The sequence below is a fragment of the Rhinopithecus roxellana genome, chromosome 12 (assembly GCF_007565055.1).
Source record: "Rhinopithecus roxellana isolate Shanxi Qingling chromosome 12, ASM756505v1, whole genome shotgun sequence".
Classification (NCBI taxonomy): domain Eukaryota; kingdom Metazoa; phylum Chordata; class Mammalia; order Primates; family Cercopithecidae; genus Rhinopithecus; species Rhinopithecus roxellana.
The window spans coordinates 78,487,355-78,511,506 of NC_044560.1; the positions used below are offsets into that span (position 1 = coordinate 78,487,355).

Consider the following 24,152-nt stretch of genomic DNA (forward strand, 5'->3'; position numbering starts at 1 on the left):
TAAATTTAAGAAAAGTGGTGGAAAAAGGCATTTCATGCAAATGGACACCACAAGTGAGCAGTGGTAGCTGTTCTCATATGAGACAAAACAGAGTTTAAAGCAACAGTGGTTAAAGGAGACAAAGAGAGACAGTATATAATGGTAAAAGGCCTTGTCCAACAGGAAAATATGACAATCCTAAACATATATATACCTAACACTGGAGCTCCTAAATTTATAAAACAATTACTAATCAACCTAAGAAATGAGATAGACAGCAACACAATAATGGTAAGCGACTTCAATACTCCACTGACAGCACAGCACTAAACAGGTCAACAAGACTGAAAGTCAACAAAAAAAGAGCAGATTTAAACTATACCTTGGATTTAAACTATACTATTTCAACTAAACAATGAATTAAACTATACTTAAACTATACCTTGGAACAAATGGACTTAACAGATATATAGAGAACATTTCATCTAACAACTGCAGAATACACATTCTATTCAACAGCACATGGAACTTTCTCTTAGATAGACCTAGGCCAAAAATGAGCCTCAATAAATTTAAGAAAATTGAAATTGTATCATGCACTCTCAGATCACAGTGGAAGGAAAATCATCACTAGCCGTCAGAGAAATGCAAATCAAAACCACAATGAGATACCATCTCACACCAGTTAGAATGGCAATCATTAAAAAGTCAGGAAACAACAGGTGCTGGAGAGGATGTGGAGAAATAGGAACACTTTTACACTGTTGGTGGGACTGTAAACTAGTTCAACCATTTTGGAAGATAATGTGGCGATTCCTCAAGGATCTCGAACTGGAAATACCATTTGACCCAGCCATCCCATTACTGGGGATATACCCAAAGGATTATAAATCATGCTGCTATAAAGACACATGCACACGTATGTTTATTGTGGCACTATTCACAATAGCAAAGACTTGGAACCACCCCAAATGTCCATCAGTGACAGAATGGATTGAGAAAATGTGGCACATATACACCATGGAATACTATGCAGCCATAAAAAAGGATAGTTCGTGTCCTTTGTAGGGACATGGACATAGCTGGAAACCATCATTCTGAACAAACTATCGCAAGAACAGAAAACCAAACACCACATGTTCTCACTCATAGGTGGGAATTGAACAATGAGAACACTTGGACACAGGAAGGGGAACATCACACACTGGGGACTGTTGTGCGGTGGGGGAAGCGGGGAGGGATAGCATTAGGAGATATACTTAATGTAAATGACGAGTTAATGGGTGCAGTACACCAACGCGGCACATGTATACATATGTAAACAAATCTGCACATTGTGCACATGTACCCTAGAACTTAAAGTATAATAAAAAAAGAAAAAAATAAATAAATAAAAATAATAATAAACTAGAAAAAAACTAATTATAGATTATAGTAAAACATAAATGACAAAATAATTAAAAGTTCTGAAGTTTCCTGTTGAGTATTTACAATAGCTTTTATTATATAATTATCCATTATTGGTAAGATTTTAAGTTTCACAACTTTTACATAAATAATTTGATTTTTAATGAAAACCTGTTTTATTTAACTCTGAGTTGTGACATAAATTGTATAGTCTATCTTCAAATTTTTCTGTAGTTTAATACTTTTATTCTTATTTTTATGAATGATTTTGACCCTGATATTTATTTTGGAAAGAGGAATTCTACAAGTTTTCTATCAGGTCAGACCAATTACATTCTGTCATCCAGGATTTAGCAACTGATGTTCCAATTAACAGGTGTACAAGTTGATATGTCAAGTAACCATTAGGGCCATATGTGTCCTAAATAATTCTAAATTATTTGATGAATATTTGATTTTCTTCTTTGGTTTTTTTTTTTTTTAAACTGTTAATTATTACTTGTTCATGTACAACTCTGAACTCATGCACTAAATTCCGCAGTTGCTTACATATCTGGCTTATGGTAAAGGTGCATCTGTAGATGGAACAAACGATTTGGGAATTTATGACCTTTGGGAAAATAATTTCAGAACAAAACGCAAGTAGGAGAAGTCAATGGTGGGGCAGAAGAAGAAAGATCAGAATCATAAGGGGCGGGAAGGAGAGCTACACATCAGGAGGCAACTGAAGGACAGAGAGGGGAAAGATTTACTTTAAAAATGTGTCTAGTTTTTGTTGCTCCTGATTGTAAAATTTTTCATCTTTAGCCACAGAATATTTTGGTGGAGCAATGTTTAATTCAGAATTATGTATGGAGTACTCTGCCTACCATTAAAAAATTTGACCCGAGGAATCTTTTTCTAAAGTGCCTCTCAAAGGAACAATGTTTCTCTAGTTAACATTCATTAATGTGCCCACTAAAGGCTCAAATAAACTTTGATGAAGTAACACTGTTCAGACAAATAAGCGTAAGAATTGTAATAAAGGTATATATAAGTACCAATATTTTTATCCTAAAATGAAGAGTATTTAGAGTATGGTTTGTATGTAATTCTGTTCACCTAATGTCTAGGCCCTAATGCAATGGTTGGCCATATCTTAAAGCAGAAAAAAAGCCTGTGATCATAGTGGGTATAAAACCAGAGAAAACATGCTGTATGGATTAAAGATGTTTTCTTAAGATGAAAAAAGTGAAGGGACAATGCAACCAGTTTCACAGTAACTGATAGCAATATATATCCAAACTGATGCTGATTCAGGGAAAACTACTAACTGACCTCTCTGTGGGGTTGGCTCAAACAACAGGCTCAAAGTTCCTATGCCTATGGTCTACCCTCAGATTATTTTCATAAAAATAACCTTAGGCATCATAACACATAGCACAATGGGACGAAGATGGCCTGATTCTACCAAGAATGTCAAAGAAATGGGGTCTAATTCTACCAAGAATGTCAAAGAAATGGGGTCTAATTCTACCAAGAATGTCAAAGAAATGGGGTCTACAAAATCTAGGTACCAAACTCAGGATAAATAGCTGCAGAACTCAATAGAAAGAGAACACTGTTCAGCCCTCGTGCTGGCTTACCACATCACCATGCACTTGACAAGTCAGGAAAAGCAAGGTAAATGGGACCTTCATGGGTGGTGCACATAGTCAAGACTGTCACCTATGGCAGTGGGTGGTGCAGAATATATCTCAGTGGAATCTTCATGTAACCATGAAAACTACCAGACCACCTGAGGTAAGTGCCCTATTCAAGTGTACAATTTTTTAATCTTTTATACTATATTCTTAATGTACCTTTTCTGTGTTTGTATACACAAATGCTGACCATCGTGTTACACTTGCCTACAGTATTTAGCATGGTAACATGCTGTACAGGTTTGTAGTTTAGGAGCAATAGGCCATACCATACGGTCTAGGTGTGTGATAGGCTATACCACCTAGGTTTGTGTAAGTACATTCTATGATGTTCACGCAACAATGACATTACACAATGGTGCATTTCTCTAGATATATCCCCATTATTAAAAATGCATGATTGTATAAAAAATAAAATGGATGTTGAAAGAGTGAAATTGCTATCTATTGTTTCATAACATATAACCCTAAAATTTTGTGGCATAAAATTGCAATATTTATTACCTGACTGAGTTTCTGTAAATGAGGAATTCAAGGACAATTTATCATAGTGGTTGTGCCTCAGGATATCTCATGTGGTTACAGTCAGATTTCAACTGGGGCTGTCATTCAAAGGCTTGACTAAAACTAGAAGATTCACTTTTAAGTTTGCTCACATTCACGGCCCACTAGTCTGTGGGATGCGTAATTGAAGGCCTCAGGTTCTCTCCACATGGATATTTTTGTAGGGCTGCTTGACTCTTCTCACCAAATAGTTGCTAGCTTCTTCCAGAGTGAGTGGCTTAGGAAAAAGCAAAGCATAAGTGGCAAAATATTTTATGACCTAGACTCAGAAGTCACACATAGTCACTTCTGTCAAATTCTATTCACCAGAAAGGATTATTAAGCTTAAGATACCTTCAAGAAGAAGAGAATTTGGGCTTATGAAAGGACTTCAATAAGTGTGTGAAAAATGAAAGTAAAACACAAAAATAAAATGTATAAACTTTATTTTTCAACATAAGCTTTATCAAGTTCAAGAGACTTTTACAAGCAATAATACCAGCCTTTAGTCTCTCCCTACAAAAACTAAGGTCCTGGAAATTTAACCATGTCGAGACAGTCTTTTTACATTATTAACTAAAGAAAAAATTGGTGTCCTTTAAAGTTTTTTAATATCAGAAAAGAAAAAGAAGTTAGAGGGAGCCAAATCAGGGCTAAAGGGGGGATGCCTAATAATTTTCCATTGAAACTCTGGCAAAATTGTCTCTTTTTGATGAGAGTAATGAAGAGGAACATTGTTGTGGTGGAGAATAATTCTCTGGTGAAATTTCTCGGAAGTTTTTCTTCTAAAGGTTTGGCTAACTTTCTCAAAATATTCGTAATAGCACGTGTTATTGGGTTTTTTTTGTTTTTGGCCCTCTAGAAAGTCAACAAGCAAAATGCCTTGAGCATCTTAAGACACTGTTGCTATGAGCTTTGTTCTAAACCAGTCACCTTGTGCTGTGACTGGACCACTTTCACCTCTTGCTTTGATTGTGTTTTGTTTTGAGGATTTCACTAGAATAGCTGTGTTTTACCTGCTTTTACAATTATTTGAAGAAATGCTTCAGGATCTTGATTCCACTTATGTAAAACTTCAGTTGAAAGCTCTGGTCTCGTCTGCAGCTGATTTGGGAACAACAATAATTTTTGTATCTATTAAGTGAGAAGTTTTTCAAAATTATGTAAATTTAACCAATTGAGATGGCTATGGTATTGGCTGTTGTGTATGCTATTGTCATTCCTAAAGCAGGGCATGAAAAAGATTAATTTTTTTCTGGTGAATTAATGTGAATTGTCTACCACTGCAGGCTTTATCTTCAACATCTTATCATCCCTTCTTAAAATAAGTTATTTATTTGTAAACTTGTGGATGTTGGGGGGCATTGTCCTCATAAACTTGTCATAAAGAATCAGTGATTTTACTATTCTTTCACCAAACATTGTCATAAATTTGATGTTTATTCTTGCTTTAATTTTAGCAGAGTTCATGTTGCTCTAATAGCACCTCTTTTCAAATTTGTATCTTAGTTTTCTTATTGTAATTTTTCAAATTAGATCCTGTTCAGACATGTTATAACAAGGTAGTATATGTTTATTTAGGTGCAAAATATTTCTGAAATCTATGCATAGTCTCTTTATGATATGCATTTCCCACAAACTTTTTGAAGATCCCTCATACTTTTTGAAGAGTTTCAAACCATTTTTGAACATATATTTAAATCATCACAAGAAAATTTTCTATAGCACTGAATTTCAGCCTTATCAAGTTTGTGCTATGTATAATAACCAATGGAAATACCAGATGGGCAGCTTAGCTATTGAAATAGAATTGAAGTTAAATGATTATAGTGGTATTCAGTAAAGACCTGCAGGCATTGAAGAGCATTAGAAAGTTTAGAAATGAAAGCACAGGATTATATGTATCAATTAAGAGGAAGGAGAAGAGAGGAGTGATATCAGAAAAAAAAAAAAACAGAGAAGAACCAATAATAGCAAATGTTATGTAAAATTTAAGAATAGGGAAGCCATTGCTGTTCTTCACAGGAACACTGACATTTCCTCTTCAATAGTATCACATAAATGCCTGCTTCCATTTCCAATATCCTGTCTTTGTGAAGCAGAGAATTTTTCAATGACAGCAACCAAAACAAGATTATGGAGTAGCCTGGACATAAGCACCACATTTTGGGTGTCACTGTCTCCCATCACCCCTTGATAGAACTGTCTAGTTGCAGGAAAACAAGCTCAGGACTCCCACTCTACATTGTAGTGAGTTGTATAATTATTTCATTATATATTAATTTTCAATAATAATAGAAATAAAATATGCAATATATGTAATGTACTTGAATCATCCTGAAACCATGCCTCTGCTCAGTCCATGGAAAACTTGTCTTCCAAGAAACCAGTCCCTGGTGACAAAAAGATTGGGGACTGCTGCAATATAGGAATAACAACATAAAGCGAGGAAAACAGAAGATCTATCACATCTTTAATAATATATGCACTGATGGTGTACAGAATATACTAATTACATTCATTAAATTAAGTATCAACCAGTACCTACAAACCACATACAAATGCATGCAATTAATTTAGGAGAGCAGTGAATGAAAGAGCAAGAGAGACAGACAGCAAATTAAAGATATACATGCATAATTAGTGAAGCAAGAACTCATCTCTATAAAGAAAAATCTACACACACGTCAAGTAGTAATGAGTACTAAGAACACAAAGAAGAGTGAGAAAAAAAGATACAGGTTAATTCATACAGAACAATCAAGGAAGTTTTTCTGCAATTACAGTAGTTACCATTACAGGTTTTAGAATCAGGTAGATTCCAGTTTTAATCTTGACTCCACATCTTATAGCTGGGTGTCCCATGCACAGTTTATTCCACTTGTAAATCTCAGTTTTCTAATTTCTAATTTCTAAATGTTTATTGCATTATCAGAAATAAAAGCACATGAACAAACATTAACATATGTAAAGAATCAAGCACAGAAAAAATGATGATACTATATAATGAATCAAGAGTAATGGTATAAAAATGAAGACAATAAAACTGCCAAACTTATTAAACAATTCTGAAGATTAGAAGATAAATACACATAAAGAATTTAGCATGTCATGTGGCATATAGTTAGCCCAAGGTAACCACAATTATTATCCTCACATTACTAAGGAAAAATGCGTATCATACTTGGTCGTTTTAAAAGCTGTGAGACATAATTTTTCAAATTATGCTAATATGTAAAGATTCAATTTTGTGTAAAATTAAATAGTTCTACCTTTAACATTTTTTAAAGAGATTTATTGAAAGCATATGTCAAGAATCTCATGTCATGCTTTCTGCTTCTTAACCAAAGTTTAGAGGGACTTAACATTAAATCAGACTCTTAAAATGTAGTTGTATTAAATAAACTGTTTAAAGCAAGAATAAGCACAACAGCATTAACTTCTTAAACACTGCTTAATCACTTCATCTAAAAAATTATTTGACTTTCAAATACTCAGGAATCTGTTTAGAAAAATTTTAACTAGAAAAAGCTGGAATTCTAAAATAAAAAGTGCATAAGGCCATAAACATTTTTACAGCTTTTAATTTAGATGTCAACTGAGGAGAAAAAAACATTCTCTGGTTTGCTTTTATAGCATGAAAGACTTTATCTTTTATTACCTGCCATACAGAGCAACTCAATCATGTTGAATCTTGAAGATAAACTTTAACTTAATTTTAAGTTTTGGCTAATTTTTAAGCATTTTTCAGTCACCTGCCACAATTTTATCTCAGAAACCCAAAGCTCAATTTCATTTAGACATTTGGAATAGTAAAACAGAAGGTTAAATACTTCAAAATAATACTCATGTAGAGGCTTATGCATGTGGACCAGGAATCCTTATGTATTACAAAGTTTATGAGAACATAACAAATGTTGATACACACATTTAATTCTAAAATAAAAACTTAAAACAAATAAAATTGTAACAAATCAAGTATATTCTGCAGTTTACACATTTTGTCTAAAAATACAGGTATTAAACACTCAAGGATAGATAAAAGAAGAAATCATAAGAGAAAATAGAAAAATCTAGAGACAAATAAAAAATATAAAGTACCAAAAGTTAAGAAATACATCAAAAGCAGTACCATAAGAGAAAAATTTATAGCTACAAATGATTATATAAAATAAGGTATCAAATCAACAACTTAACTATACATCTAAGGAACTAGAAACAGAGGGAACAAGGGAGAACAACTAATAGCTAGCAAAAGACAAAAAAATGATAACGATAGCTAGCAGTGGAAATAAGTGAAATAGAGAATAGAAAAACAATATCAAAAATGAACACAACCGAGTTTGTTCCCCGAAAAAAGATCAACAAAACTGACAAACCTTTAACAACATTGACTAAGAAAAAAGGAGAATACTCAAATTAATAAACTCCAAAATAAAATGAATACATTACTACCAAAGTTACAGAATAATAAAAGGATATAAGAGAGTATCATAAAGACCTGTACACCAAAAAATTGAATAACCTAAATAAAATGAACAAATTCCTAGAAGCAAAAATACTACTAAGAATGAATCATAAAAGTCAAATAAACCTATACATCAAGGAGATTCAGCAAGAAGATTGCATCAGTAATCAACAATCCAGCTACAACAACAAAAAAAAGCCCTGGACTACACGGCTTCATTGTTGAATTCTACCCAACATTTAAAGCAGAATTAACACCGAGTTTTTCTCAAACTCTTTCAAAACGTTGAAGGGGAGGTAACATTTTCTAACTTATTTTATGAGGCCAGGATTACCCTGACACCAAGCCAAAGATATCATAAGAAAACTACAAACATAATTCTCCACGAAATGCCAGACATTCAAATTTGCAGTGCATTAAAAGGATTATACACTATAAGTAAGTATAATTGACTCCTGAAATGAAAGTATGCTCTGACACATGAAAATCAGTGTAATACCACATTAACATAAAGAAGAAAAAAAACTCATGTGATCATATTAAAGAAGCAAAAGCATTTGTCAAAATTTAACCCACATTCATGATAAAAGATAATAAACTATAAAAAGAAAACACCTTAACATAATATATTATATTTAAAAAAAACAGCTAACATTACAGTGAAAGACTGGAAGCTTTTACCCTAAGAGCAAAAACAAGGATGCCTGCTTTTATCACTTCTATTTGATATAGTACTGGAGGTTCTAATTAGTTAGAGCAAAAAGGCAAGTAAAAGAACAAAAGATATTCCAATTTTTTAAAAAGGTAAAATTACCTGTTTGCAGATGACATAATCTTATATATCAAAAATCTTATAGTTTCTGTGATATTAACTGTCAGATGGAATAAAATTTAGCAAAGCTGCAGAATACTAAGTCAATACACAAAAATCAGTTGTATCTCTACAATAACTAACAATAAACTATCTGAAGAAGAAATCAAGACAACAGTATCATTTGTGATGCATCAAAAGAATAAAATACTTAGAAACCAACTTAACCAAGGAAATGAAAACCCTGTACAGCAAAAACGATAAACATTGCAGAAAGATATTAAAGATGACACAAACAAATGAAAAGACGTGTGTTTATGGACTGGAAAACAAAACATTGTCAAGATGCCATTTTTAACTATAGTCATCTGTGGATTCAATAAAATTTCTATAAAAAAAAACCAATATTTGCAAAAATAGAAAAACCTATTCTAAAATTCAGATGAAATCTCAAAAAACCACAAGTAGCCAAATTAATCTTAAAAATGAACGATTTTATAGGACTAACACCTCCTAGTTTCAAATTTACTGCAATGCATCAGTACCAAAAGCAATGTTGTACCAGCATAGAGATAGACATAAAGACCAATACAATAGAAATAAATAATCAAAAAACATGGTCATGATTTTCAAGAAGGCAGCCAAAACTATTCAGTAAGAAAAAATCAGTATTTTCAACGATGTTAGAAAAAAATGGATATTTACACGAGAAAGAATGAAGTTGGACCCTTACTTTATATCATATAAAAACCTAATTTCAAAATGGGCCAAACATCTAATTGTAAGAGCGAAAACTATAAAACCCTTCCAAGAAAACATAGGGAAAAAGTTTCATAACATAGAATCTGCAATAATTCCTTGGATATGGCAGTGAAAACACAGACAACAACAACAACAAAAATACATAAAAAGAACTTCAACAAAGTTAAAAACTTTTATGTATCTGAGGATACAATCAGTAGATTGAAAATGCAATTCACAGAGGGGGAGAAAATATTCACACATTATATACATGATAAGTAATTAATATCCAGGCTATATAAAGACCTCAGCAACAGCAACAAAATAATCAAATTTAAACAACAGCAAAGGTTTTAAAATACACATTTCTTTAAAGAAGATATACAAATGACCAGTAAGCACAGCATAAGGTGCTCAGCATCACTAATCATGATAAAAATGCAAATCAAAATCACAATGCAATACCAACTGACACATATAAGTACAGCTACCATCAAAAATAAAATAACAACAACCCAAAACAACAAAAACCCAGAAACAACAAATGCCAAATGTGGAGAAGTCAGAACTTTTGCACACTGCTGGTGGGAAAGTAAAATGGCACAGCCACTATGGAAAACAGTAATCACCATATGACCCAGTAATTCCACTTCCGGGTATATACCCAAAAGAAGTGAAAGTGGGAATTTGCATAGATATTTGCACACCCATGTTTATAGCAGCACTTATAATAGCCAAAGGTGGACAAAGCCCAAATGTCCATCTACCGATGAATGGATAAGTAAATATGGTCAATACACTCAATGATATATTATTCAGCCTTAAAAAGAAAAGAAATTCTAACACATGCTACAACATAGATAAATCTTGAAAAGATTATGCTAAGTACAATAAGTCAGACACACAGAAAAGCAAATACTGTATGCTTCCACTTTTATGATCCACCTAAAGCAGTTAAACTCATAGACACAGAAAGTACGTTGGTGATTGCCAGGGGGTGGGAGGAAGGGAAATGGGGAGCTATTGTTCCAAGGATACAGAGTTTCACTTTGGGATGATAAAATAGGTTCGGAAAAGGATAGTGGCAGATGGTTGCACAACAATGTATTTGTACTTAATGCCACTGAATTGTACACCTCAAAGTGGTTAACATAGTAAATTTTCTGTTACACATATTTTACCAAAGTGAAAAAAATGGCAAATATTTTTAAAACTACATTTTTCTTTGAACTGTCTTTTTACATCCTTTGTCCATTTTTCAATTCGGCTGCTGGTTTTTTGTTTAATAATTTATGATAGCTTTATATATTACCCAAATTAGCTTTTTGTCTGTCATGTATGTTGCAGATCTATTACCCCAGTCTGTTGACTTTTGACTTTGAGGCATTTTTCTCTCATAGAAAGTTTTAATTTTTATGGAGTTGAATGCATCAGTCTTCTATTCAATGACTTCTTAATGGGTATGGTGTTTCAGTTTAGGATGATTAAAAAAAAGTTGTAGATGTGGATAAAGATGGTTGCACAACACTGTGAGTATACTGGATGCCACTGAACTGTACATTTAAACATGGTTAAAATGGTAAATTTTATGTTATGTATATCTTACAACCAAAAAAGGGCGAGGCTTAGATGTTTCTATGTTAGGGGTTTGAAGTACCTCTAACATTTATCCCCCTCCAGGACTCTAATTTATAAAACACCCACACAAGAAAAGTAGATATTGACTTCACAAATCTCCATTGTACCTTACAGTCCCCTCAGCAGGGACTGTCTGGGAAAGCAGAGCTGGAAAACGCCGCATAAACTTGAGGTCAATCTGAGACCTCCCATCTCCTACTCTGGAACCTAATGGAGGAAGCATGCATGCAGGCTGACCTGGAGAGATGAGATGGGGTAGGCAGAAGAGTCCTCCCATTAGCCTAGACCTTGAGTGCTCTCACATGCTCTTAGGAATGCATCAAACCAAGAAAGCAAGCTAGGAGGGTAACACACCTGCCTGTACACAGGGAGTTATGAAATGTCTGAGCTGAGCAAGTGACGCACAAGACGACAGAATCAGTATGACCTTTACACAGTGACCTGGCTTAAATAATTTCAGGCTCTCATTAACCAGGTGAGCTCCTCTTTCTCTCTGAGGTAGGTAAACTAGAGGGAATGAAGTCGGATTTTAGGATAATGGAAACGAAAGCCTGGTAGTAGTTCTTCTAACTCTGTTATAAAGTAAAAAATTAATTCCCTTTCTCAGGGCCCAAATGTTGGGTAAAAAAAATTTTTCTTCGTCATCTCAGTCATATAATGAGTCATGTAATGAGTACTTTAGCAGAGCAATACGATCATGATTGCTTACCCTTTCTCTGCACATTGTGTGCTTTTTCAATTTTATAAGATCCAGTCGTCTCATCACTAGAGGTGACAACTTACCAGCCGCCCTCGCTCGCTCTCAGGGCCTCCTCGGCCTAGGCATCCGCTCTGGCCGCATCTAAGGAACGCTTCAGCCTGTGGCTGCGCTGTGAGGGCCCCTCTCTGGGGCTGGCCGAGGTCGGAGCCGGCTCCCTCTGCTCGCGGGGAGGTGTAGAGGGAGAGACGCGCGCGGGAACCTGGACTGCTGCGCGGCCCTCTCGGGCCGGCGGGGGGTTCCGGGTGGGTGCGGCCTCTGCGGCCCCGCATTCCACTCGGGGTGGCCGGCCAGTGCCTGCTGGGTTTGATGGGGGGATGAGTTCCCTCTGGGCTGCCAGAGTGCCCGGGCTGGGTGCCACAGAGTCCTGCCGGGAGTGCCAGTGAGAGGTGAAACCGGCTGGGCTTCTGGGACTGGCGGGGACTTGGAGAACTTTTCTGTCTAGCTGAATAATTGTAAATGTACTAATCAGCACGCTGGGTCTAGCAAAAGATCTGTAAATGCACCAATCAGCACTCTGTGTCTAGCTAATCCGGTGGGGACTTGGAGAACTTTCCTGGCTAAAGGTTTGTAAAGGCACCAATCAGCACCCTCAAAACGGACCAATCAGCTCTCTGTAAAATGGACCAATCAGCAGGATGTGGGTGGGGCCAGATAAGGGAATAAAAGCAGGCTGCCCGAGCCAGCAACTGCAACCCGCTGGGGTCCGCTTCCATATGGTGAAAGCTTTGTTCTTTTGCTCTTCACAATAAGTCTTGCTGGTCCTCACTCCTTTTTTTTTTTTTTTTTTTTTTTTTTTTTTGAGACAGTCTTCGCTCTGTCACCCAGGCTGGGGTGCAATGGCCCGATCTCAGCTCACTGCAAGCTCTGCCTCCCGGGTTTATGACATTCTCCTGCCTCAGCCTCCCGAGTAGCTGGGACTACAGGCGCCTGCCACCTCGCCCAGCTAGTTTTTTGTACTTTTTTTTTTTAGTAGAGACGGGGTTTCACTGTGTTAGCCAGGATGGTCTCGATCTCCTGACCTCGTGATCCACCCATCTCGGCCTCCCAAAGTGCTGGGATTACAGGCTTGAGCCACCGCGCCCAGCCGGTGCTCACTCTTTGAGTCCATGCTGCCTTTATGAGATGTAACACTCACTGCGAAGGTCTGCAGCTTCACTGCTGAAACCACAAACCCACCAGAAGGAACAAACTATGGACGCACCATCTTTAAGAACTGTAACACTCACTGTGAGGATCTGCAGCTTCATTCTTGAAGTCAGCGAGACCAAAAACCCACCAATTCCGGACACAATCATACTAGCTGTGAGCAAGACCACTGAATGTCACACTGGGTTGCCAGCATGTCTGGGAAGAGCAGAAACTGGGGCAGCCAAACGGCTGGCAGAGGCCAGCTAGTATGTATGTGATGCCTACTCCATAGGGGACTCCACATTTAAAAGACAAGATAAGCAAATGCCAGGCTGCCTCGCCAGTTATCCCCCAAATAAAACAATACAAGTAAACTCTCCAGGGAATGTGTACGTGTGCAAACCTAAGCACATGCACACAGCTATATGCAAAAGGGAAAGGCTGGGAAGGAACAAAACCAACCTCTGAACACCAGTTACTTCTGAGGAAGGGTCAGGTGTGGCTGACTGTCAGTATTACTCAGTTTTTCAACTGATGAGATTGCATCAATTTTGGCAGTTTTGTTTAAAGTCAATTTGCACTCCTTGGGTGATCACACAGGCCCTGCAAAACTGAACCACCAACAACTATCTGCACCACTTCCTATGAGCCAAATAATGGCTTCCCTCAAAGCTCAGCCCTCCCACCCACCTCCTAGTCATGGTCCCATGCAGGGGACTACTGGGCTTCTGAGGTACAGGGGTCCAGGCCAAACCCACCCCACAGATTCCTAGTGAAACCAGAATGTATCCAAGTGCCTTTACCCCACCTGGGCCACGTGCCCAGTGCATAAATATGCCTGTGTTTGCTCCCCTAGGGCAGAGGCTCCATTTTCTTACAGCTGGAATGAGGGGTGGGGAGATTTGATGATGTCCTGTACACGTTGGATGTTAATCTGATGTGGTGCTGTAGGAACAGCTTGCCTGAGTCAGGTGCATTCTCAGCACGTGGTGTGTGCTGCCCCTTCCAGCTGCAGGAGTCCCAGAAGGTAAGTGCTACCGCAATCCCCATTTACTGGTGAGCAAATGTCAGGTGATGTGCAGCCGGCCAAGCAGCTGCTAAGTGACCAACAGGCTGGATCTGCATCTCACTTGCAGAGGCCCTGCCTGGCTGCTGGGGCTGCCCTGCAGGCTCATCCTGCCTCCTCCTCCTCTTCTATCCACAGGTATCCCAGCTTCTAGCCACAGCTGCTCTCCAGGTGGGGAAAATCTATGGATGCACCAGAGTGCAAGTACTCAAAGACTCCAGTGTGCAGACAGGCCCCTGCTCCATGTAGTTCCCATATCCAAGTCCAAGTTTATCTAGGGCTTCAGCAAATCCAAGCTTCCCTGAATTCCCTGCTGAGGCCAAACTGAGTCCTGCAACCCCCTACACTGGTAAGCTACACTAAGTCCTACAATACTACACTGGTAAGCTGCCAGTCCCAGCCCCTCCTTCCTCCTGGGACCCTGTCTGTACAGTCTGTACAGTTCTGAAGCCCTACAATAATGTTGAGATTCTAAGCCAACTCTCACCCATAGAGGTAAACAACCAGGGGCCACCAGGGGTAGAGAACATACTCAAACAGGTTCCACTGCCTATAGGCTTAATGTCCTTCCCCCACTACCTGCCATATTTGCCAGGCTGGAAGGGGACTCCAGAAACTTTGGAAACCCAATCTTGTAGCTGGTGTATGAAAAAGAGGCCAGGAAAAGCACCACTTCTGTCCATGAAGCCCCTAGATGGAACCCAGGAATTGGGAAATATGTGGGTACCAAGCCTGACACCCACTCAGACCCAGGTGGCAACTGCAGCAGTGGTTGCCCCCTTTGCCACTCCCGCTGTATCAGTACAGGAGGGAGGAGCATCTGACCCCACGTGTGAGAGTAGAGACACTAGGTGTGGGAAGGTTCCAGTGGTTACTGCAGTTGAACCTTCCCAACCAGATCCATGCAAGGCCATCTTAGGTGGGTGCATGCCTGGGCTGGGCTGGGCAAGGACACCTTTCAGAGGGTGAGAGCCACGGAGGAGGGCTGTCACAGAGGTTCCTTTTCCTGCTCTGAGAACAGGTTGGGGGAGTATGGGGGACCTCTCCCACCTCCCTGCTGCTCCCAGGACCCCCTTCTTTCAAGATGAGGCATTCTCCTGCCTGCCTGTTCTCATTTGACCCCAATAGGCCATTGCAAACATTCAGATAAGAAAAAGAAAAAAGCCCCGTCTGTTTCCCCTGACACATCTGAGGCAGGGGGTTATGCCTAGGGGACCTAGAGTGGAACCCATACATCTGCCCACCCCCAAGGCTATGCTGGCTTCATCTTGTCTATCAGTGTGGTATAGGGGGAGAGGGGAATTACCAAGAGGTCATCATACAGGCCGTGGACGAGTTCTACAAGAGCCAAGTAGAAGAGCACTGTCCTGGCATGCTGCCCAGCACCCAGCTCACATACACATCTCCAACTGGACAGCTTCCCTGAAGCAGGCCTTGAAGTCAGGCTCCCTGAGAAGCCTGGAAAGGAGACTCTGCCAGGCTAAAGGGCCTATCCCCAAAGGTGCCACCCACACCAGTCTCATCTTGACAATCTTGGATTATTTTTGCCCTGAAGTTTTGGTGTGGAGGACAGGGAGACAGGAGACAGTGCACATTAGCCACCTTTCCAGAGAGAGTGCGCCAGCCCTCCAGATTGGGGTGGGTCAGACCTCCTCCTCACTGGTTGCCAGTTGAGGAAAGCAGCACTCGTGAGCATCCGCCTGTCTCCCCAGGTCATGTTTAGAAACCCCATCTGTGCCTTTGGAGAGAGACTGCCCCGAGAACACAGGCCCAGCAACTGCCATCTACTACCCCAGGGCCTAATCCCCTTCTACATGGGGTTCACTGCATGTGACTACACAGTGGGCTTGATTCCTGCCCACTAGTGCCTGCCAGACACCCCATGCCCACCTCATGAAGAGAATGAGGTCACATAGACACACCCAGGCCACCACAGTGAGGGGGTGACTGGGGCCCTACTTGCCCACCCTTCATTGCTGGTCCAAGGCCAGCTGTCTGACCACATTTATACCCTGAGGTGGGATGTTGAGGACATTGTCCACTGGGGTCACTAACCACTTTTAAAGTTCCAGAAACAGAGGGCCAGCTGGTCCCCCTGGAAGTTCGGTAAATGGGATAAGCCAAGGTTTAACCTTCAAGAACAGGTTTCTCACCAATTAGCTGCCCAAGACCCAGGGCAGCCCCAAGTTCATGTGAAACCTACCTTCCATGTCCACAGCTCATGTCGACCCCTCCAGGAGCCACTGGAATGCTTGTTCCTGGGCATGTGATAAGCCCAGGACAGCTGCAGCTCTGCAGAACCACTATGCCCATCTGGCAGCCGTACACAGAGAGGGTATAGAATGAAGTTGGAAGTGAAACCAGATACTATGTGAATGCTTTATTAGGTAAAATCACATCCTATAAAAATGCTCTAAAATGCAAAAGGAGATGTGAAGACACAAAGAAAAAGTACGTAGTGATACATGGCTATCAGGACACACTAAAGAATCCACACTGCTTCCCCCCTTTACCCAGAAAAGAAAGGTTCTAGGCCACCTCCTCCTCAGCACACTCCTCAAACTCCTTGGCCAAGGCATTCTGGCACTGCTGGTACTCAAACCAGATCATGTTGCTTTCGGCCTCAGTGAACTCCATCTCATCCATGCCCTCACCCATGTACCAGTGCAGGAAATCCTTGTGCCTGAACATAGCTGTGAATTGATCTGAGATGTGCTTGAAGAGTTCCTGGGTGGCCATGTTGTTGCTGCTGAAGGTGGCTGACATTTTTAGCCCCTGGGGTGGGATGTCACAGATGACTGCTTTTACATTGTGGGGGAGCCAGTCAGTAAAGTAGCTGCTATTCTTGTGTTGAATATTGAACATTTGCTCCTCCACCTCCCTCATGGACATGCAACTTCTGAAAAATGGCAGTCACCATTAGGTAGCTGCCATGATGGGAGTCACAGGCAGCCATCATATTCTTAGCATCAAACATCTGCTGGGTGGGTCAGGGCTCAGTACTGCTGGCTGCCCTGGCTGGTGAGTGAGGCAAAGCCAGGCATGAAGTGCAGCCAGGGAAACAGGACCATGTTCACAGCCAGATTCCACAGGTCAGCATTCAGTTGGCCTGGGAAGCTCAGGCACATGGTGGCCCCACTCATGGCGACAGACATCAGGTGATTCAGGTCACCATAGGTGGGTGTGGGCAGCTTTAGATTTCTGGGGCACATGTTATAGACAGCTTCATTATCAATGCAAAAGGTCTCATCTGCACTTTCTATGAGCAGGTGGACTGAGAGGGTGGCATTGTAGGGCTCCACCACGGCATCTGACACTTTGGGTGAGGACAGGACACTGAATGTGTTTATGATCCGGTCCGGGTATTCCTCCTAGATCTTACTGATGGGAAGGGTACCCATCCCAGACCCAGTCCCCCCACCCAGGGAGTGAGTCAGCTGGAACCCTGCAGTCAGTCACAGCTCTCAGCCTCTTTCCTCACAACGTACACCACCCACTCCATCAGCTCCGCGCCTTCTATGTAGCGTCCCTTGGCCCAGTTATTCCCAGCTTCACACTGACCTCAAAGAAAGTACAGCCACTCAATGGCCAGGTATACGGTAATCACTGGTCACCACAATGCAAAAAGGACCAAGTGTTACATGTAAGGTGAAAGCATCATTCACGCTGCAGGTGGAGCAAATAAAACCCCCTCCCCCAAAGTTACAGGACAGCAGCATCACCTGTTAGAAATTCAGTCAGGAGCCAAACCTGAGACAGCCTAACATCAGACCATGCCGCAGGTGCCTCCTTGCTCATTACCAGGGAAGGCAGCAGCCATGGTCCCAGCTCAGCTCCCTGCAGGGAGATTACATCAGCAGCTCCTCACCTTGAGGAAACAGCTGAGGCTTCCTCCCAAAGCCCATTTAGGAGAGGGAGATTTTGTGACTCAGGATAGAAGGGTGTTCAGGATCCTTGACTCCACAGTTCCCACAGCAATGACCTTGGGGCACTCCTTGACTTTGAGCTGCTCTAAGGAGCTGCACCCCAGTCCTCACCTGCAGCTCACCGAAGATGGAGATGTCCAGCCTGAAGATCCACCCGAAGGGCCCGGAGTACACAGAGTCCATGATGCCCGGCTCCAGATCCATGAGCACAGTGCGGGCTACCTATCTGCCACACGAGGGGGATGGGCGGGCATCAGCGAGGGGAGGGCCGCCATTCTCAGGAAGGCGGTTGGGGAATGACTGGGGTCTCACCGCTGGCCTCGTTGTAGTACATGTTGATGCACTCCAGATGCAAGTTGCTGTCCCCGTGGTAGCTGTCAGTGGAGTCAATGGCATGTTCGTCAGAGATCACCTCCCAGAACTGCGAGACAAGAGGGGCCAGACAGGCCAGGGGTGAGCCAAGGAGGCCAAGGAGCTGTAGGCACCCTAACCCCTCTCCCACCTCCACCCCCTCCCGCAACCCCCAGACCTCTCTGGCAGCCTTACCAGCCGCCCAGCTCCACCGTGTCACGGCAGGGAGCCCAGGGTCCCCAAAGCAGAGGCGCCAGCCCCGTCACTGCGAATATCTTCCCGGCCACCCAGCAGACCTGCACTGGGCCCTCAGAGCACCGGCAGCCAACCTTGGCGCTGACCTAGTTCCTGCACTGCTCCGTCTGCTTGAGTACTAGCTCCCGCATGGCCAAAGCAGGACTAGGGCGACAGGAAAAACACCAGGAGGAGCAGACGCGCAATGACCTAGCCCGCGCTTCCCCAAAGCTTAACTAGCCCTGCGCCCACCTACCCCAGCCTCGGATTGGGCTCCCAGAATAAGCAACAGTTTACTTCCACACAGGGGTACCCGCCTGTGAATCCCTTGTAGTTTATCATCTATTGGAGAGTTCAGGTGGCCTTGCTCTGGTCCTTTCCACGTTGGGGAAAGCTGGTCAGCTGGAAAACTTTCTCCCGTGTCTTCAGTAAAACTAAATCCCTAGGTGAGCTGAAACTGAATTTTCCTCCCATGTGAAAGAGGCAGTCTTTTGTTTCCATATTCACAGAGTGCCTTTGCACCTGTCCTAGATTGATGACATATTTTTGTGATTGATGAGTCCTTTCATCTCTTAGGATATCTGTCGTTGTGAAAGGCCTTCCATGTGCTAACTCAACGGGACTTAATTATAAGTTTACCTTTGGAGCAGCTCAAACCCGCAGTAAGCTATGAGTATTAGAGATAGGCCTCTGATTTAGCTAGAGTCTTCTTTAGAATATAATGAGCCCTTTCACCTTTCCAGAGGACTGCGGTCCCCATGCAGAGTTAAGGTGATACTGGATTCCTAAAGCTAAGAATAGGTGTTGGGATATGCCTGCTGTGAAAGACGGGCCATTGTAACTTTGCAAGCTCTTAGATGACCCATACTGAGGAATTATTTCTTCTGGTAAACACTTTTCAGATAGAATGGGAAATGCCTTGATCTAACCAGTGAATGTATCGGTAAGCATTAGCAAATATTTGAATCTCCTACAGAAAGGCATCTGAGTAAATTAGAGTTGCCAGTCGTCACCTGGATAGGTTCCCCGAGGTTGGACAAGTTTAACTGGAGAAGAGAAAATTGCTGGGCTCTTTATTTCAGGCGTAAAGCTCACAGGGCTGAGTCATCTGTTTTAGTGTCTTGAAAAGATTTATCCTGATAAACAAATGAGACATTAACTGAAACAAAGAATCCATTCTAGGGTGAAAAGAATCATGAAAGTGCTTATTTTCCTATAGTTGGTACTTGGCATTAGTAATTTATTACCATCAGTCAGCCAGCCAGAGGGGCCCTGGACTAAATTTCAATCCCTGGCCCATTTTTCTTCTTCCTCAGAGTATTCTGGCCCAGCTCTATGTATGCTGACTAGCATGCCCATGAGTTTAATTGGTCCTTTCAGTGAGGGGCCTTGGCTGCCACATCTGCGAGGGCATTTCCTTTTACACAATCAGCCTCTCTTTTGATGTCCTCTGCAATTAATTATTGCCACTTTTTTTGGCAGCCAAGCAGCATTCTAAAAAGCTCAAAATCTGAGTGATGTTATATGGAAAACCCCTTGGTAGTCAGGAGTCCCTACCCATTCCCAATTGCAACATAAGCACGAAATACGTAAAAAGCATACTTGGAATCAGTGTCAATGTTAACTTTTCAATCCTTTCCAAACTACAGGGCTCTAGTAAGTCCAATTAACTAAGCTTTTTGAACTGAGGTAGAGGTGAGCTAGGCTTGTGCCTTGACTACCTTGTGCTGATTGATAACAGCATATCTAGCCCTCCTGTTTTCCTGATGCAAAAAACAACTTGCATCTGTTAACCATTCTTCCTTGGGATGGTCAAGGGGCTCATCTCTCTTAAGCCTGGTCTGCTAGAATAAATTTTTTTCAAAACCTGTGACATGGTTTGGCTGTTTCTCCAGTCAAATCTTGTCTTGAATTGTAGCTCCCATAATTTCCATGTGTCAGGAGAGGGACATTTTCTGAAGCATTACTTGTAATGTCTCTTTTTTCACCTCTGATTTTATTGATTTGTATCTTGTCTGCTTTTTAATTAGCTTGTCTAAATGTTTGTCAGTTGTTTGACTTTTCAAAAAATCAACTTTTTGTTTAATTTTTTGTATTGTTTTCTTTATTTCAACTTTATTTCTGCTCTAATCTTTATTATTCCTTTTCTTCTATTTTTGGGTTTGGTTTGGCCTTTCTTTCTAGTTAATTAAGATGTATTGTTATTTATTTAAAGATTTTCTGTTTTTATGTAGGCACTTACAGTTACAAATTTTTCTTTTATACTGGTACCTCTTTTACAGTATTCCATAGGTTTTGCTGTGCTATGTTTCCATTATCATTTGTTTCAAGGAATTTTTCTATTTTCTTCTTAACATTTTATTGAAATACTGATCATTCAAGAGCATATTGTTTAATGTTCACATGTTTCTACAGTTTTTGAAATTCCTTTCATTTATTGATTTCTAGTTTTATTCCATTGTGGTCAGAGAAAAATGCTTGATATTACTTCAATTATTTTAATGTTCATAGACTTGTTTTGTTACCTAACCTATGGTCTATGCTTGAGAATAACCCATGTGCTGAGGAGAAGAAAGTGTATTCTGTAGCTGTTGGATAAAATTTTCTGGAAATATTAAGTTCATTTGTTCTATAGTACAGTTTAAGTCTGATGTTTCTTTGTTGATTTTCTGTCTGGATGATCTATCCAATGACTAAAGTGGGGTGTTGAAGTGTCCAGCCATTATTGCATTGAGGTCTTTTTCTTTAGCTCTTATAATATTTGCTTCATTTATCTAGGTGCTTTACTGTTGGGTGCATATATATTTCTAATTATATCCTCTTGATGAATTGATATCTTTATTATTGTATCATGGCTTTCTTCATCTCTTCCTACAGTCTTTTGTTGAAATCTATTATTGTCTGGTATAACTATAGTTATTTCTGCTCTTTTTTTGGTTTCTATTGGCATGGAATACATTTTCCAATCCTTTTATTTTCAGTCTAAATGTGTCTTTATGGGCAAAGTATGTTTTTTTGTGGGTCACAGACTATTGTCTTGTTTATCCATTCATCCACTATTTGTCTTTTGACTGGAGTATTTAGTTCATTTACATTCAATGTTATTATTGATAAGTAAGCACTTACTCCTGCCATTTTGTTATTTGTTTTCTGATTAATTTTTGTCCTCTCTTCCTTCTTTCCTTTCTCTCTGTCCTCCTTTTAGTGAACGTGATTTCTCTTGTAATATAATCTAATTTCTTGCTTTTTATTTTTTGTACATCTGTGGTACACTTTTTGATAGGAAATTACCATGAGGCTTGAAAATAATATCTTATAACACATCATTTAAAACTGTGGACAATTTAACACTGATTGCATAAACAAAGAAATAAGCAAAACAACTAATAAAAACTCTACGCTTTAACTTCATTGCCATTCTTTTTTTTTTTTTTTTTTTTTTTTTTTTGAGACAGAATCTCGCTCTTTTGCCCAAGCTGGAGTGCAGTGGCACTATCTAGGCTCACTGCCTGGGTTCACGCCTTTCTCCTACCTCAGCCTCCCGAGTAGCTGGGACTACAGGTGCCCGCCACTGCACCCGGCTAATTTTTTGTATTTTTAGTAGAGACAGGGTTTTACCATGTTAGCCAGGATGGTCTCGATCTCCCAACCTCATGATCCACCCACCTCGGCCTCCCAAAGTGCTGGGATTACAGGTGTGAGCAACTGCGCCCGGCCTTCATTGCCATTCTTTTAAACTTTTTGTTGTTTCTCTTCCTTCCCTACTTTACTGTCTATGTCTTGGAAAGATGTTGTAGCTATTAATTTTTATTGGCTTATTGTTTACTCTTTCTATTTGAGATTTTTGCACACCATGATTACCATGTTATAATATTCTATGTTTTTTTCGTGTGCTATTACTAGTGAGTTTTCTACCTTCACATTATTTCTTGTTGCTCACTAACACTTTTTTTTTTTTTTTTTTTTTCAGGTTAAGAACTCCCTTTAGCATTTCTTGTAGGACAGGTCTGGTGTTAATGAAATCCCTAAGTTTTCATTTGTCTGGAAAAGTTCTTATTTCTCCTTCAAGTTTAAAGGACGTTTTTGCCAGATACATTATTCTAAAGTAGAGGTCTTTTTTTTCCTTCAGCTCTTTGAATATGTCATGTCACTCTCTTAGCCTGTAAATTTTCCATTGAAAAGTCTGCTGTCAGATGTATTGGAGTTCCACTGAATGTTGTTTCTCTTCTCTTGCTGCTTTTATAATCATTTTGTGTACTTAACCTTTGGAAGTTCAGTTAAGTGCCTTGAGGTGGTCTTCTTTGGGTTAAATCTGCTTGGTGTTCTATAACCTTCTTGTACTCGAATGTTGCTATCAAATGTTGGGGAATTATTTAATATTATTTAACATTATTTATTTAAATAAATGTTTAACTCTTATCTCTTTCTCTACCTTCTCGTTAAGACCAATAACTTAGATTTGCTATTTTGAGGCCATTTTTGAGATTCTGCAGGCGTGCTTTACTTTTTACTCTTTTTTTGTCTCCTCTGACTTTGTATTTTCAAATAGTCTGACTTCAAGTCCACTATCTATCTTCTTGATCAATACTTTTAAGTAATTCTGGCGCATTCTTCAGTATGCAAATTTCATTTTAACTTCAGAATTTCTGCTTTATTCTTTTTATTTCACTCTCATTGTTAAATTTATCTGATAGAATGTTGAATTCCTTCTCTGTGTTATATTGCATTTATTTAAATTACCTCAACCAGCTATTTTGGATTTCCTGTCTGAAAGGTCACATATCTCTGTTTTTCCAGGATTTGTCCCTGGTGCCTTATTTAGCTTGTTTGGTGAGGTCATGTTTTCCTAGATGCTCTTGATACTTGTAGATGTTCATCTATAGCTAGGCATTGCAGAGTTCAGCCTTTATTGTAGTCTTCACAGCCTGAGCTTGTTTGTACCCAAGATTTCTGGGAAAATTTTCCAGGTTTGGGAGACTTGGGCCTCAAACCCAATAACACAGTAGTTTATGCAAACACATAGAGGTACTGCCTTGGTGGTCTTGGATTAACATCAAGAAAAATTCTCTTGGTTTATAGAGACTCTTGTTCTCTTCCCTTACTTTCTCCCAAACCAACAGTCTCTTTTTCTGTGCTGAGGCATGTGGTGCTGGGGTTGGGGTAGCATAAGCACCCTTGTGGTCATCACCACTGGGACTGTGCTGGTTCATATCTGAACAGGCACATAACTTGGTCTCACCCAAGGCCCACTGTAACCACTCCTTGGTTACCATATAAATTCGCTCAAAGACCTAGGGCTCTATGACTAATAGGTGGCAAAGCCAGCCAGGTTTGTGTCTCTTCCTCCAGGATGGCAAGTTGCCCTAGCCATGAATGGGACCATAGATGCTATCTGGGAGCCAGAGATTGAAGTATAGA

The 24,152-nt window shown here is 40.2% G+C and overlaps 1 pseudogene; it reads right to left on the bottom strand.

The window, feature by feature from the left end:
• Positions 1 to 16,752: 16,752 nt before the first annotated feature.
• Positions 16,753 to 18,886, bottom strand: LOC104656362 (annotated as a pseudogene).
• Positions 18,887 to 24,152: the final 5,266 nt, after the last annotated feature.